Below are 17,170 nucleotides of genomic sequence, written 5' to 3' on the forward strand. Positions count from 1 at the left end.
AAAACCCATATGATTATCTCAATAGATGCAGAAAAAGCCTTTGATAAAATTCAACATCCATTTATGATAAAAACTCTCCAGAAAGCAGGAATAGAAGGAACATACCTCAACATAATAAAAGCTATATATGACAAACCCACAGCAAACATTATCCTCAATGGTGAAAAATTGAAAGCATTTCCCCTAAAGTCAGGAACAAGACAAGAGTGCCCACTCTCACCACTATTATTCAACATAGTTTTGGAAGTGTTGGCCATGGCAATCAGAGCAGAAAAAGAAATAAAAGGAATCCAGATAGGAAAAAGAAGAAGTAAAAATCTCACTGTTTGCAGATGACATGATCCTCTACATAGAAAACCCTAAAGACTCCACCAGAAAATTACTAGAGCTAATCAATGAATACAGTAAAGATGCAGGATGTAAAATTAGCACAGAGAAATTTCTTGCATTCCTATACACTAGCAATGAGAAAACAGAAAGAGAAATTAAAGAAACAATGCCATTCACCATTGCAACAAAAAGAATAAAATACTTAGGAGTATATCTACCTAAAGAAACAAAAGACCTATACATAGAAAACTATAAAACACTGATGAAAGAAATCACAGAGGACACAAGTAGATGGAGAAATATACTGTGTTCATGGATTGGAAGAATCAATATTGTAAAAAATGAGTATACTACCCAAAGCAATCTATAGATTCAATGCAATCCCTATCAAGCTACCAATGGTATTCTTCACAGAACTAGGACAAATAATTTCAAAATTTGTATGGAAATACAAAAAACCTCGAATAGCCAAAGTAATCTTGAGAAAGAAGAATGGAACTGGCGGAATCAACCTGTCCGACTTCTGGCTCTACTACAAAGCCGCAGTCATCAAGACAGTATGGTACTGGCACAAAGACAGAAATATAGATCAGTGGAATGAAATAGAAAGTCCAGAGATAAATCCACGTCCCTATAGACACCTTATCTTCGACAAAGGAGGCAAGAATATACAATGGAAAAAAGACAACCTCCTTAACAAGTGGTGCTGGGAAAACTGGTCAACCACTTGTAAAAATGAAACTAGATCACTTTCTAACACCATACACAAAAATAAACTCAAAATGGATTAAAGATCTAAATGTAAGACCAGAAACTATAAAACTCTTAGAGGAGAACATAGGCAAAACACTCTCCGACATAAATCACAGCAGGATCCTCTATGATCCACCTCTCAGAATATTGGAAATAAAAGCAAAAATAAAAAAAATGGAACCTAATTAAACTTAAAAGCTTTTGCACAACAAAGGAAAGTATAAGCAAGGTGAAAAGACAGCCTTCAGAATGGGAGAAAATAATAGCAAATGAAGCAACAAAGGATTAATCTCAAAAATATACAAGCTATTCCTGCAGCTCAATTCCAGAAAAATAAATGACCCAATCAAAAAATGGGCAAAAGAAAACAGACATTTCTCCAAAGAAAACATACAGATGGCTAACAAACACATGAAAAGATGCTCAACATCACTCATTATCAGAGAAATGCAAATCAAAACCACAGTGAGGTACCATTACCTGCCAGTCAGAATGGCTGGTATCCAAAAGTCTATAAGCAATAAATACTGTAGAGAGTGTGGAGAAAGGGGAACCCACTTACACTGTTAGTGGGAATGCAAACTAGTACAGCCACTATGGAGAACAGTGTGGAGACTCCTTAAAAAACTGGAAATAGAACTGCCATATGACCCAGCATTCCCACTCCTGGGCATACTTCCTGGGCATACACACCGAGGAAACCGGAACTGAAACAGACACGTGCACCCCAATGTTCATCGCAGCACTGTTTGTAATAGCCAGGACATGGAAGCAACCTAGATGCCCATAAGCAGACAAATGGATAAGAAAGCTGTGGTACATATACACAGTGGAATATTAGTCAGCCATTAAAAAGAATACATTTGAATCAGTTCTAACGAGATGGATGAAACTGGAGCCCATTATACAGAGTGAAGTAAGCCAGAATGATAAACACTAATACAGTATACTAACACATATACATGGAAGTTACAAAGATGGTAACAATAACCCTATATGCAAGGCAGAAAAAGAGACATAGATATATAGAACAGTCTTTTGGACTCTGTGGGAGAAGGTGAGGGTGGGATGATCTGAGAGAATAGCATTGAAACATGTATATTATCAAGTGTGAAACAGATCACCAGTTCAGGTTGGATGTGTGAGATAAGTGCTCAGGGCTGGTGCACTGGGATGACCCAGAGGGATGGGATGGGGAGGGAGGTGGGAGCGGGGTTCAGGATGGGGAACACATGTACACCCATGGTGGATTCATGTCAATGTATGGCAAAAACCACACAATATTGTAAAGTAATTAGCCTCCAACTAATAAAAATAAATAGGGAGAAAAGATTTCTTCATAAAATTGAAGAGTAGTCTGAATATTATTAAGCTGTGAACTGATGATGATAGTAATAGTGAAAGCAGAAGCCATAAGAAGTAGTACCATCACCGATGGTCCAGTGATTAAGATTCTGAAATCCCAAGGCAGGGGGCTTGTGTTCAATCCCTCGTCAGGGAACTAAGATCCTACATGCCGCACAGCGAAGCTGGGAAAAGAAAAAGTAGCAGAATGGGCACTTGTATTTCCAGCAGGGCATACACCATACTACATGCCACGTGGGATCTTAGTTCCCCAACCAGGGATCAAATCTTTGCACCTGCTTGAGGGGCACAGCATCTTAACCACGGGTCCTCCAGGGCAGACCTGAGAAGGGACTTTTTTCCTTACACATTATGTAGTGAAAACATTGCTGAGCTGGTTAGATTGATATATATTTGTATCATTAATAAAATTGGAAGATATGCAATTTTAAAATAATTATCTATGTAATGTTTATCTTACCAATCAAGATGATATTCTCAGGGGTAACTGTCCAGTGGGTTAAAGGAGAATCCCGTGGTTAACATCCATGAATAAAAAGGTCCATCTGTTGGGGGGATGTCTGAGGAGTGGGTCGTGTACACATGAGGGGAAGTTAGATGGGGGAACGCAGTCTTTATCTTTCCATCATACTGTCTAACTGATAGTTTTCCACCAAAAGCCAATTATCTTTGAAAACAATTCTATACTTAGTTACTTAACTAAATTTTCTTACTGTTTAAATAGTTTTTCAATGCATTCTCTTGCTTCTTTCAGATAATAATATAATTTTGTTATAAAAATAATAATTTTGTTTCCTTCTTCCGAATTTTTATATTGAACCACTAGACACAGATTGAATTGTGTATCGTCAAAGGCTAGAATTTGAATGCACATGTAAGCTATTCCAGAACTTAAGAAAAGGCAACTTCAAAATTATTTCATAGAGCTAGCATAAAATTCAGACCAAAATCTGGTAAAAAGAACACAGAAGTAAAATTTCATATTGATTGATATAAACAGTTGAAATAAAGTGTTAGCAAGTGAGATCTCTAAATAAAATTTTAAAATAATGCAGTACAACCCATCCTAAGAATGAAAGAATATTTTACTGCAGGAAATAATTTATTTTAGAAAAAGAATTGAGAAATAATTTTCTGTATTAAAGAGTCTTAAGGAAAATAAAACACCATCTGTGATTATGTCCATTAAAGCCAAAATGGTATTTGATAAAAGTGTGCCATTGCAGCTAAAATAAGAATTGATGAACACTCCTGTCATGCAGCAAGAGAGAGAAACTCGAGCAAGATACCAGCCTCCATGGACTGGTGCACACTGAGAGCCTGTCACTAATGACAGAAGCAAGGTAAAAATGGCCATTTTCATTATGATTCTTTGACAGTGTCCTGAAAGGCCTAGTTAATAGAGCTAGAAAAGAGAAGATGGGAGCGAAATTGTCATTATTGTCAACTGACTTAGTCGTGCACCTGAAACAAACAGAAGAATCTACTGTGAACTTTTTAAAAAAAGAGAATTCAGCAAAGTGTCTGATTATGGAATTGATATACAAAATATTTTCCTATAATAATTCATTTGTTAATTTTTCTACATTCTGTTTATTATTTCATATATTCAAATTTGGTAACTTATGTTTTCCTGGAAAGTCATTCATTTCTTCCAGGTTTCATAGTTTTTGTATGGCTTAAGCAAAATTTGTTTTTATTATGGTTTATAATTTGTTTTTGTGGTTATTTCCCATTCTCACTTTTGGGCATCTTGCTTTACCTTTTTTCTTGGTTGGATTCATGTGCTGTGAGTTCTGTCTTTGCTCTTCCCCATCTATTTTCCCCCTGCCTTGTTCTGCCTTGTCTGGTTTCAGGAGGCCAGCCTGTGTGTCTGTCACCTGAGCAGCCTTGTCTGTAGACTGACACCCAGCTAGGTGGGGTGGCAGGAAGAAGGCAGTGTCATGGCCTCTCTAGCCTCAGCACACTGCAGCCCTGTCCTCACCTGGCTCACACCTGTCTTAGCACGGCCTTTCCTCACTTTTTCAGTCCTGGGGGATGCCTTCATCTGAAGCTGGCCCCCAAGTGCCGTCCTTCCCCTCACCTGCCCACACCTCTGTAAGTAGCTGGGTTCTTGATGTCCGGAAGTGCCACTCTTTGTAAGTGTCTCATGGGCATTGAAAAGGCAGGGGTTTTGCTGGACAGGGCTCGAAACATATAGATTCATTTTGTGACATAGACCAACCCCCCCTGAATCTTTTGTCACTGCATTCCTGTGATTGGTTATAGGCAGAAAGTGTGTGCTAATTTGCTTCAGTCGTGTCCGACTCTATGACCCTAGGGACTGTAGCCCGCCAGGCTCCTCTCTCCATGTGATTCTCAAGGCAATGGAGGGGGTTGCCATGTCCTTCTCCAGGGGATCTTCCCGACCTGGGGAACCCACGTCTCTTAGTCTCCTGCATTGGCAGGCAGCTTCTTTACCACTAGTGCCACCTGGGAAGCCCTATCGGCAGAGAGAGGTGAGTTCAATCTTTCTGCTGCCTTTATGTTTCTGTCTCTGTATATTTACTGTAGTTTTTCCTTTGTAGTTTGGTGCCACATTCACTGGCACATACATTTTCCTGACAGAGCTTTATTACATATTATCCTCGTTATCATTATAAAGTGTCTTCCTCCCCGTAATGCATCCCCTGAATTGTCTTGACTGATGGTGCTCTCACAGCCTCAGCCTTGCCCGCCACGGCTTTGCCCACGCGTTTACTCTCTGGCTTCCTAGTGTCTTTGCTTCAGTACAACTATTTGTCTTTTATTTTTAGCAAGTAGATTTTTCAAATATAATTTTTAAGGTATGAATTTATCCAGTTACACTTATTGACATATCTGTCAAGTTTGATTTTAGTTCTATTGTGTTGTTTATGCTACGTTACTGAGTGTTAATGTTTTCTGGTTGTGCATGTGTGTGTAGTTTGAATATTTTCTGCCAGTTTATATGCTAGTTTTATATTTACAAAAATATTGAAAACTCCATTCCATGATTTATCAAACTTCAGACAGTAGTTGACAACCCAGTATGAGACATGAGAAAAAGAAAAGATTTAGACTTTCTCCCAAATCCCTTTCCTGCCCATACCTTCAAGTTTGGTTTGTTTATATCATTCTCATGTGGCTAATATTAGAATATTGATCTCCTGGAATCATATTCTGGTTCTCTTTAGCCCTGATGCTGTAAGTAATTTGCTTCCAGGCCATCTCTAGTTTTTCTACCAGGTGTCTCCAAGTATGCCATGGTTGGTTGGCTGGTTGTTTTTAGGACTTTTGAGAGACCTTAATGGATGCAATATTTTGTATACTTGCATATTTGTGGTTGTCTATTGCTCAATTTAGTATAAATTTTTTAGGTCGCATTTTATTTCCCATGAATGTTGAATACATTCCTTTGTGGCCTTCTGGAATTTAGTGGCGCTGGGAAAAATCTGAAGACAGCCTTATTTCCTTCTTTGTAATGAGTTACTCTTTTTTTCTTCTTTTTTTTTGGCCTAGATGTCTGTAGACTTTCTTTTCTATCCTTGATAAAGCTTAGTAGGATATACTTTAATGTTACTTTCCTTTATCATTTTCTTCTGGAATATAGAATGCCCTTTCAATCTGTAGCTAATAGTTTCCTTTTTTTCAGAAATATTTCCTTCTCATTTACCTTTGAATATTTTTATTTCCATTTGGTAGGTTCTCTGTTTTAGGGATATCAATTATCCGTAAGTTGGATACTTGCTTGCTCTTCATATCCACTGATTTTTTTTTAAATTACTTTAATCAATTTGTCTTTTCATTCTGCATTCATTTTGATTATAGTCAGTGTTTCTGTTGCCAGAAGTGTGATAATCTTTCCTTTTGTATTTTTAATTTATTGGTTCTGAAGGGCACTCTCTATATTTCCTTATCTCATTAGTCTCTCTTTGTTTTTCTGTTATACTATTTAATCACTTAAACAATCTGCAAATCTTCTATAGTGTGCAGAACCCTTCCACATTCATTATCTCATGTAATCCTTATAATTTTAAAGAGCAGGTATTACCTGTTCCCTTCAACATTTTATCATAAAAAAATTCACATATGGAAATGACAGAATTTCACAGTGAATCTCCATTTGTCCATGACTAAATCACATTGACCTTGTCTGATACTTGCTTTATCACTGTTTCTCCATCCTTCTTCCTTTCCATCCATTAATCCTTATTTTTGATGCATAACAAAGTTGCAGACATCAATACACACTCCCTTCCTCTCGAATACCTCAGTAGAGTCTAGTTTTGAGTTCTTGCAGTGCCTTTCATTGTGAACGTGGTCTCTTGCTGTTTCTTCCAGACTGCTGGGCAGAGCTGCACCAAGAATGCTTCCTCCTGGCTCTGGGGAGGCCCCACCCCAGCACTCAGAACTGCATCTCCTTTCCTTCCCCACCATCTCCACCATCCTGCCCATGTCTTTTCCTGTGATTATTCAGTTGCTTCCTGAACCACTAGGAGCTGTGCCATAACCCCAGTTCTAGCTCATTTTTCCTGTCTCCTTTTCCTTCTTTGTGTTCTGAAATTTATGTTATGGATCTGAAATTCATAGTAAGTTAATCTAAATTTTATTCACTTAGTAATTATTAGGTGTGATGCAGACACTCCTGGCTGCCACGGTGAGAGAGGCTGGGGTGGCCAGCAAGGTCACTGCTCACTTTGCCTTTCTAGCACTGTGGGACCCCACAGAGTGGATGATGGTCCTCTGTCCCACTATTCCCACAGAGCCAGGGGATGGGGAACCACCCCTGAGATCAAGGCACAAACCCCGATGGAGCTGTTCTGCTCCGAGAGAATGTCTTTCTCAGGCCACTCAGGAGGCCACTTCAGCTCATGAAGGGACCTGACAGAGAAAGAAAAGGAGAGGAAGAACACTCCTTGTCCTCAGCTCAGGTGGGAGTCTCTCATCCAAGCGGAGAGTCACGGGAGACAAAAGCCGAGCAACTCTCGAGAGAAAGAGTCACAGGACAGGATCCTGAATTTCTTAAAGGCCAACATTTGCTGGGGTCAACAGGTGCAGAACAGTGCCTGCTTAATGGCCAGGTCTGGACAGTTGTCACTTAACTTGACCAAGGAGCATGGCTAGAAAGGGCCTACAAGGACCAGAGTGATCAAGGTGGGAGACACAGATTCTTGCTCCCTGCTGGGAAGACTGCACACTAGCAGAGGCTGTTGAGGACTGCTGCTGCTGCTGCTAAGTTGCTTCAGTTGTGTCCGACTCTGTGCGACCCCATAGACAGCAGCCCACCAGGCTCCCCCATCCCTGGGATTCTCCAGGCAAGAATACTGGAGTGGGTTGCCATTTCCTTCTCCAATGCATGCATGCATGCTAAGTCGCTTCAGTCATGTCCGACTCTGTGCGACCCTATGGACAGCAGCCCACCAGGCTCCTCTGTCCACAGGATTCTCTAGGCAAGAATACTGGAGTGGGTTGCCATTTCCTTCTCTACCTTTGAGGGCTAGTTGGGCATCAAGTGTATAACCCAGAAATTATTCTGCAAGGCACCCTCCTCAGGGAACTCCTCCATGTGAAAATGAGAACACGACCATGAACCGAGCATTGTTTACAGTAGTGAAAAATCAGAATATGTACCAGGAAGGAACTGGCTAAATAAATCATGCTATATTCACACACATATGTTCTAACAGCAATTGAAATAAATGAGATTGATTTATAGGAATCAACTACAAGAGAGCTTAAAGCTGCAGTATGAATATGCTGAATGAAGAAAGCATATTTCAGAATTATAAATTCAGTATGGCTTTATGTAAACAGTAAAAACAATAAAGCTTTGCTATCCTGTCTTTTTGGATGAATGTCCATAAGCAGAATAGATTTGTCAGGATGGAAAGAACACACACACCAACTTCTGATGGGGTTTGCTTGTTGGTCCAAGGAGAGGGACTGGGGCTGAGGAGAGGTATGATGCCGATGAAGTGGTAGCTGTATGCTTTTCTTATTTTAGAAATCTCTTACTCACTTATGGAGATGTTAACATCTGTTAATTGTGGGTAGTGGGTGCACAGGTATAGTCATTCTCTCTGTAATTTTTCATAGTCTGAAAGTATTATGCTTTCTCCTCCCTTATTTCTGTAAAAAAGTCCTGGAGCCCCAGATGTGAAGGGGAATGCGGTTGTGTACAGAGGCTGGGGTGGCGGAGCAGCAGGCCACTCAGTTGCTGGATGGTTGCAAGGGCCCAGGGTTGTAAGCCCGTGAGGCCAAGACCAGGGTAATTCATGACTGATTCCCTGGCCCGGCCCCAGGGCAGAAGGACAGCCATCTGGGTGATTGTGTTTGACAAGAGCAGAGCGACGACAGGAGTGGGAGTGCCATCCTCCTTGCTCCTGGCTGTGGCGCCTGCCCTGGGGTCTGGCTCAAGGGACGACACATGTGCCTGGGAACGGCAGCGTCTGGCAGAGGATCGGCCCGCTCCCCATCAAGAAGGGCTTGACATGGGAAAGAGTGGGCACTGGGCCAGAGAGGGCTCTGGGAGGGGTGCTTTCTTTTCCATTTCCCGCCCACCTCTCTAGACCTCTGTGACAGACCTTGGAAGGGAGTGGTCACAGGATTATGAGCCCTCACCTCTCTCCCTATCTCAGAGATGCAGGAACAGAGATCCAAAATGCTTCAGGTGCCTGCCCTGGGCTTAGATGTAGAAGGGGGTCTGGCAGAATGAACCGCTTCCACCACCACCTTGAATTTTGAGTGCAAAATGCTCACAACTGCAGGCTACCTGCATCTCCTCCATTGAGAAGCTGATTGCATCACTTAGCAGAGGGACCAAGAAGGGGCACTTTTGCATAAGTTTGAAAGTACAGTAAGTCCCCTACATGCAAATAAATTCCATTCTGACAGCACATTCTTTAAGTTCAATCTGTTTATAAGTCCAACAAAGTTAGCCTAGGTACCGAATTAACACATTTGGCTATACAGCACTATACTGTATAGATCTACAATATTCTTCACACCAATAAAGACATAACAAGGAGACACAAAAAGTAAAGAAAACATTTTTAATCTTACAGTACAGTACCTTGAAAAGTACAACAGTACACCACTACTTTTACACTTGCTTCCAGACATCCTGGACTTGAAATAAAGATATGTCTACTGTACTTTATACAAATACTATACATGAAGTACACAAAAGCACAACCGTCTATGTACACCAGATGGACTAAGTTATGCAATTGGACATGTGAACGTATGTTCGCATCTTTGGAAGTTTGCAACTTGAAAGTTCATGTGTAGAGGATTTACTGTAAAGGTAATAATGCCTTCACCCCAGGAGCCTGGGGAGGGCGTTGGTGGTTATTTGGCCGGGCCGGCTCTGAGTGGCTGGCGAAGCCAGCACTTTGTTTGTATTTATGGACTCTGATTTTAAAAATAAATTGTCATTTATCTTGACTCAGTTCATGAAACCGGGCCTCCTGCTGGGAGGGCTGAAAGAAACGTGGGGCTGCCAGCCATGTGAAGCTCCCTCTGGAAGCTGGAGGACACTGTAAGTTAGAAGGGGCTGGATGCAGCCTGCAGGGCAGGAGTTGACGGCAGTCTTAGGAGCAGCCTGTGTGTGAAGAAGGTCAGGAGCTTGAGGGAGTGCAGTGCACTTAGGGAACTGCAGGCTCCACAAGTGTGTGTGTGTGTGTGTGTGTGTGTGTGTGTGTGAACACACTGGTGGCCCCTGCCTGGAAGCGTGTGTGCATGTGCTTGCTGTATGATTGTGCGTGCGTCTAGAAGGACCTTAGTGACCCAGGCAAGGTGGCCGGGCTGGTCTCCTCCAGGTGGGGTGATCACTGAGGTCGTGACAGGGTCAGACTGGCTGGGCCGGAGGGGAGAACAATGGCAGAGGGCATGAACTTGGGTTAAGCCTGCACATGGTCCTTCATATGGGTCTGGGCAGTGTTGGTTGAGACCCATCGCTGGACTAGCCTGGACCTGGGCAGCACAGGCCATCCAGTTTCTGGTGAGCATGGAGTTGGTTCATTTCTGACTCTGGAAGCATGACAGAGCTGAGGTGTGGAGGGCTGACAAAGAGTGATGGAGGGATTCGCCTAGGACCATGCTTTGAAAACAGGCTCACTCTTCATGAGGTACTGAAGGGCCCCAGGCCCCAGAGTTTGGTCCAGAAGGGGAAATCAATTACCACACCAATGAACCAGGTCTCTTGTTAGATCCCTGCTGTGAGGGATACTCTTTTTTTTTTTTTTTTTAGCTTTAGTGAGACTTTTCACTTTGAAAAGGGTCAGCTTTAGAAAGGGCCACATGGAAAGTCAGAGACAATGGGAAAGGCAGGCTGAGAAGTAGACACATGCCTACCCAAGACCAAACACACTTCTCCAGGACAGAGTGAATTCAATGTAGGAAGAGGCTCACTCAAAGAAGTAAATAGATTTGGAGGATAGAAATATAAATCTAAAAAAAAAAAGAAATATAAATCTAGGTCCAAGTGAAGATAATTATGTTAGCTTTTATATGACACAATTTATGTTTACTTCAGAAGATAATGTTGACTTGTCTCTTTGTGGATATTTGTATCTTCACATATTTGGGTACCTCCATCATCTGCAAACCCTCCAAGGCAGCGTGGTAGGGCAGTAAAAACATCAGGAAGACTCAGACTCACTTTAGTCCTGGTGTCTGACTCTGGGCGAACCTCTTTACTTCTCTCAGTCTTTTGTTTTCCTGCTGGTAGGATGAAGTTGCACTAGGTAATCTCGTGTGTGGCCTGACTAACATTCAGGATGAGGCAGGCTACATGCAGGAAGCACCTGATGTGTGTGGCATGGTATTGGGCTGCGTTTTGCCGTAGAACTGACATAACAAACCAACATAAAGATTGGATAAAATAGGAATAGAAAAGTGACACTAAAATTTTTTAATCTCGAAAGTTTGCATCTCCTAAATTTCTAGCTTTTTTTTTTTTTTTTTTAAAAAGAAACTGCTTTCAAATCCCAACATGATTCACTTTTTGATTTTCCCCTGTGCCTGGCTTCAGTAGTATGCTCTACTTTCTACAAAAGCCCAGAGGCATGAAATAGATGAGCTCTCAGAAAACTGGGAGGTCAGTCTATTTTTCAATTGATTATAAAAGTCATGTATTCGAATAAGGAAAATTTTTAAAGGGCAGAAACATCCTAAAAAGAAAACAAAAATTGCCTATAACATTACTCTCTAGAGGGAAGTATTGTTAACATTTTATGCCCTTCCTTTTAAACTTTTCTACAGCATATAAATTCAAATACAGAAATCTTAAAATACAGAAAACTATAAATACAACAGACAACCATATATCCACCATATCAAATCAACAACTGCTAATATAGATTACATTTATAACATCTTTTTTACTTTCTAAAGAATTAAAACTTATTGTAAATTTCCTTCTCCTTGACCCCTACCACTGCAAGAAGTATTGTGATTCCATAATTATCTTTTCCATCTGTTTTTTGAGGGCTTGTATATTATATACTAGTATCCGTGAGTAATTTACAATATTGTTTCTTATGCTTTGCAAAATGCATATAAATAATATCATGCTAAAAGTTTTGTTTTGAAACTCTTTTCATGGTTAAACACTATATTTTTGAGAACTATCAATGGTGATACACAGAGATCTAGTTATATATGTGTTGAATAGCATTTTATTGAATATTCCACGTTTTATTTATCCTTTCCATGAGTGGTTTGAGTTTTTATATATGTTTATATATGTATTATATATGTTATTTTGTTTACATTATGCTCTTTTCAAGAAATATTTCACGATGAAAATTGCCTTGCATCATTGGCAATTCTTAAAAACATTGGTTTTGAATGTTGAATATCATTCCATTTAGTGGATGCAGTAAAGTTTATGTAACCATTAAAGCTGTGGTCTAGATTTGTTTAGGAGGCACACCAAACTCTCCAATACCATGAGCCCACAAGAATAAATTTGAGTTTGATGGAATCCATGGCATCTGTGGGATTCAGGCTGACTTGCAATACATTTCCAGCTTTGTCTCTTACAAACTGGGTGAACTAAGCAAATTCTTTAACTTCTGGGGGTCTCCAAATTCCCACCTGGACCAGAATGGAATTGTAATAATATACTCAGTTTCCAGGAGTGCAGGGAAAATTCCAGGCATGGTGCCAGGCGTGTCACCGGCCAGTACTGCTCATCATAAGCAGAGTTGTTATTGAACAGAGAACTGTTGAGATTAGGTTTCCTCTGTGGAACTGGTTTTCTCTGGTGTACCTTGGAGTTATAGGTGCTTTGTCTTAGGGATATAAGCACAGCCTCCTCCAAGCTTTCAAACTACAGGTGCACAAGCATCTCCTTGGGGGTTCAGTGAAATGCAGATTCTGATCAGTAGGTCTGGGGCTCCCAAGAGCCTGCATTTCCAAGCAGCCCCATGGGTGATGCTGGTTGGCACTGCTGAGCTGGTCAGCAGCGAGGTTTTGACCACGTGGGCCTCTTTCACAGGCTCACTCTCCCCTTGGCTCTGGTCTTCATCCACATGTGTGGGTGGTTACACATGAGTGGGGGCTATGGTTGGCTGGAGCCAACCACAGGAAACTTCCCTCCTTCCCTCCCTCCTTTTCTTGCTTAAGGGGGAGTTCTGGGGGCTCTCCTGTGCCTTAGGGTTGCTGAGGAGTGTACATGCTTCCATTGGTATTGTGGTGATGATGAAGTCCTAAAGAAAAGTGCCTTTTCTTTTTCTTTGTTATATTCCTAAATCCATTTGTTGTTGCAATCAGGGATACATGGTGGAAAAAAAAACAAACTCGCCTTTATTAGGTGATGTGTCATCCTGTTGTCGGTTACTAACAGTTAATTTTAGTTAAACTGGATTGACTCAGTAACATTTTAATATTATTTAATGTTAATATTAAGAAATATTTCAAATTATTATTGATATTATTAGAAATTATTTTATAATCTAAAGATCTTTGACCACTAATCAAACATAAAAGAACAAAACTAACCTGTAGATCTTGGATTAAGGATGAAGATTGTGCTAACAGGATGTTACAACAACATCCGTATAAAAATAATAGAATAAGTCAACAGGAGACCAGCATCCTTGCTGTCTGCATCTGCTGGAGGATGTGGGGAAGGGAGTTAGCTTCCTCACTTGGTCCCTCTCGCCTTCCATCCAGAGACACGTTCTGCCTAATCTGTGCATGGTTGCCGGTTGGCCTGAGACAGAGAAAAAAGATGTGATTCCTGCTGTCTGTACTCCATCCCCTCCTGTCACTGCTCCTCTGGAGATCCAGGTGTTCAAGACCTTGGGCAGAGCCCTGGCCCTCCTCTATGACCATCTTCCAACATGTCCCCACCCTGTCAGGCCCTGTTCCTGAGCTGTTTCTCATTGTAACCCTGCAGGTCATCCATCCCCTTTGCTTTCCTTCTCTGCTGTGTTAATTGAGAACTTGAAGGACTCTCCTTCTTCTTCCAGCCCTGGCCCCCTCCCTTCTGCCTGACCACACTCAACCTCACTCCTGCCTCCTGCCTAGAGGATGAGAGCTCCCATCTCCACTCAAGACCACATTTTTTTGTGTCTTGGCCCTCTCCTGATGCTCGTATGTACTTAGCATCTATTCTCTCCATCCCACCCCATCCACACTCTGAGTTCTGGAAGGTCAGGGACTGATTTCTTAAGACTTATTCTTGTTCAATAATTTCTTATTCTTATCGTCATGGTCAAAATGTCCTTCAGTAAATGTTTGTTTGGTAATTGAGTACTATTGACTCTCAAATCCACATTGTTAAATCTGGCCTCTTCTTCTCGATGGCTCATATACCAGTTGGCATCTGTGAGATGTGACAAGAGCAGCCCAGACTCAAGGTGTCCAAAATTGAAGCCACTGTTTTTTTTTTTTCTTCAACTGGCATGAGTTTACTGTCCTCATTGCTTGGCATTCATCATAGAAACCTGAACTTATGATTGGCTTCTACTGACCTAATGGGTGTCCACGGGTGTCCAGAGACTCAATCCCACTGCATGTACTGCTTGTTCCCTGCTAGAATTCAGTGATGGGTTCCAGATGAGTCTTGAACCCAGAACCTGGTGCACAGAGCCAAGAAATGGCTTTATGTTCCAGTCACAGGACCTCAGGGAAAGACAGGGCCGGGACCCACCAAAACCCCATATCTCAGTTTGTGTTGCCAAATGAATGGAGAAGGACAGGGGATTCCCCCTCCATCATGGTATCCAGATCTCCCCAGTACCAGTGATAATTTGGCAAGTAAAGATTCCAAGGTCACTCTTATTTATAGTGAGAGCCTCATCTATTCTAGACACCTCTGCAAATTGAAACAATAATTCTCCCAATTAATGGAAAATAAGGATCACAAAATTATTACACAAAAGCTGTCTATAAGAGGACATAAATGGTGTAGTCTTTGAGACAGAGAAACCTCCCATTCTTCAATAATACTCAATAGTGAAGAATATACAATGCTCTAAGGCAGACAAACAAACTCCCTCCCTCAAAATTTAAACTCAGTGTGAGGAGTGGCTGGGGAGGGACTCCTAGACTCCACTTCTGGACCATTATCATAAAGAACTTTAGAAATATGAAAAAGAATATTATATTTCTGGCTGAATGGGTTAGCTCAGTTCCCAAATGTAATGAAGATCAAATAAAGCCACTAATAGAACCATTAATCAAGTCCAAGAAAATGGGGTTTGGGGAATCAGCATTCTCTGTTGGGGACAGCTTAACCTCACACCCTTGCCTTCCCAGGAAAAGGCTATAAATAAATGATTGGGGTTGATGGATTCACAAGGCATCTGTTTTTCTTTTTTACACCTTCTCTCATTGCTATCGATGGCTCCAGGCTCCCATAAAAGACCATTTTGTATCTGAGCTGATGAGATAGTGAATCAAGTTATCCTGCTCCACCAGGAACCACGCTGTGCTCCACAGGGATGGAATCTTCTCCCAGAATCTGAATGGCAGGCTCCCTGCATGGGAGGGGCACAGCTTTGGACAAAGCTTGGTTTCCCCAAGGTTCAAACTAGAAGTGAAGGGCCTTCAAAATTTCCTGCATCTGCTGTCATTTGCAAGTTCCTTTGATCTGGCAGGGCCAGGAGGGTATTGCATGAGGTCAGGCTCCCCTGACTCAAGCTCAGGCTCCGACCTTGGCACCAATCCCCATCTCAGGGGGGCACAGGGCAGCAGGAGCTGTGGTTGCCAAGGTTGGGGGAGTAACTGGAACTTGGGAAGTGGAAGAGTGACCACGAGAGCCTTTTGGACTGCGCTGTGGGCTGCTGTGTTTCTTTCTCTGGGCAGTTAGTTCTCTGTTTTTAGTGCCACTTCTCTCTTGCCCTGGGTACAATGAAGAAAAGGTTTCCCATCATTTCAGTTCTACAAGGATCAGGTCATCACCTACTGCTCTCACTCACCCCATGAAAGGGAACCTTGAGGGGAACTCAGGATGGAGGAAACCAGAGAACACTGTGCTTTGGGTGAATGGGGCCACTCGCTGTTAGATGCATATCTCAGGAAGAATTTCAGTGACCCCAGATCCTCTTACATCTTCCTGTACATAGAAAAGCACAAAAAATCGTTAACTTGAGATGTCTGCTGTTTGTGATTAGCAGTAGTCTTCTGTTGCTCAGCTGCATGTTTTTCCCAGCCAAAAAAAAATTGTTCATATATATATCCTGACTGTTCCCCTACCTCTTTGGAATAGTCCCCCAGAGCTACTGAGAGGCTGTGTCTCAGGCTGTAGTCCTTAGTAAAGTCTCTGCTCTCACACCGTGCACTTTTCTCAGTTGACGTGGGGACATCCTGCCCTTTACTCTGGAATTAGGCCACCCCACCCCACTGCCTGCTGCCTCTTTTTCTGCCTCAGCTTCCTCCCATCACTGACCCCATAAAGCAGCACTCTGCCCAAAGGGCTGCAGTTTGACTTGTCCTTGAGGACGCAGTTTAGTGCCACCTGCTGGGACTCCATGACCTACCTCATCCAGGTTAGGCAGCGGTTGGGGCAGCGCCACACCTTCCCTTCTGCAATACTTTGCTTTTCAACCTTGCCCTGGCCTGTTGAATCGTCTCCCTTACTGTACTGGAGGCTCTATGGGGTCAGTGACCTGCTCCCAGTGGCATCGCAGTGGGCAGAGCCCCAGCCTGCTCCCTCAGTTTCCTCTGCCTGTGCGTTACCACACGAGTGGGTTCTGCAGTGCTGGGGCCAGTGCTCACCCTCCTGGCTCCCTGTGGGGGCCCTGGCAGGCCAGGCCAGGCCCACCCAGAGCAATGTGACTCACGTGTGGTTCAAGGAGGTCCCTTGGTCACATGAATACCAAAGACTAGCGACTGGGCAATGTCACTAGGAAGCCAAGTCTCTGGGAACCTGTGGAGGTGACTCTAAGTTCGGAAGGGAGGACGGAGTTCAGTTACTGCTCTTGGCCTCTGGGTGGAAAGGTTCATCGTGGTAGAGGGGATGCAGAGGTGTTGGAGCTGCACCTGGATTCACCACATAACCCACTGCTAAAGCCTTCTTCACTGTTGCTCAAGGTGGGGCTCTGCCTCAGATGTGTTTGTCTGTTTATGAGGACATCACACTGCCTTCAAAGTACTGTTGTTTACAGTGAGTCTTGAAATCAGGGAGTATTGGTTACCTGATTTGGCCTTCTTTTCCACAATTATTTCGGATATCCCAAGCCTTTGTTTTTATGTATGAATTTTATAA

The sequence above is a fragment of the Odocoileus virginianus genome, unplaced genomic scaffold (genome assembly GCF_023699985.2).
Source record: "Odocoileus virginianus isolate 20LAN1187 ecotype Illinois unplaced genomic scaffold, Ovbor_1.2 Unplaced_Contig_10, whole genome shotgun sequence".
NCBI classification, from domain to species: domain Eukaryota; kingdom Metazoa; phylum Chordata; class Mammalia; order Artiodactyla; family Cervidae; genus Odocoileus; species Odocoileus virginianus.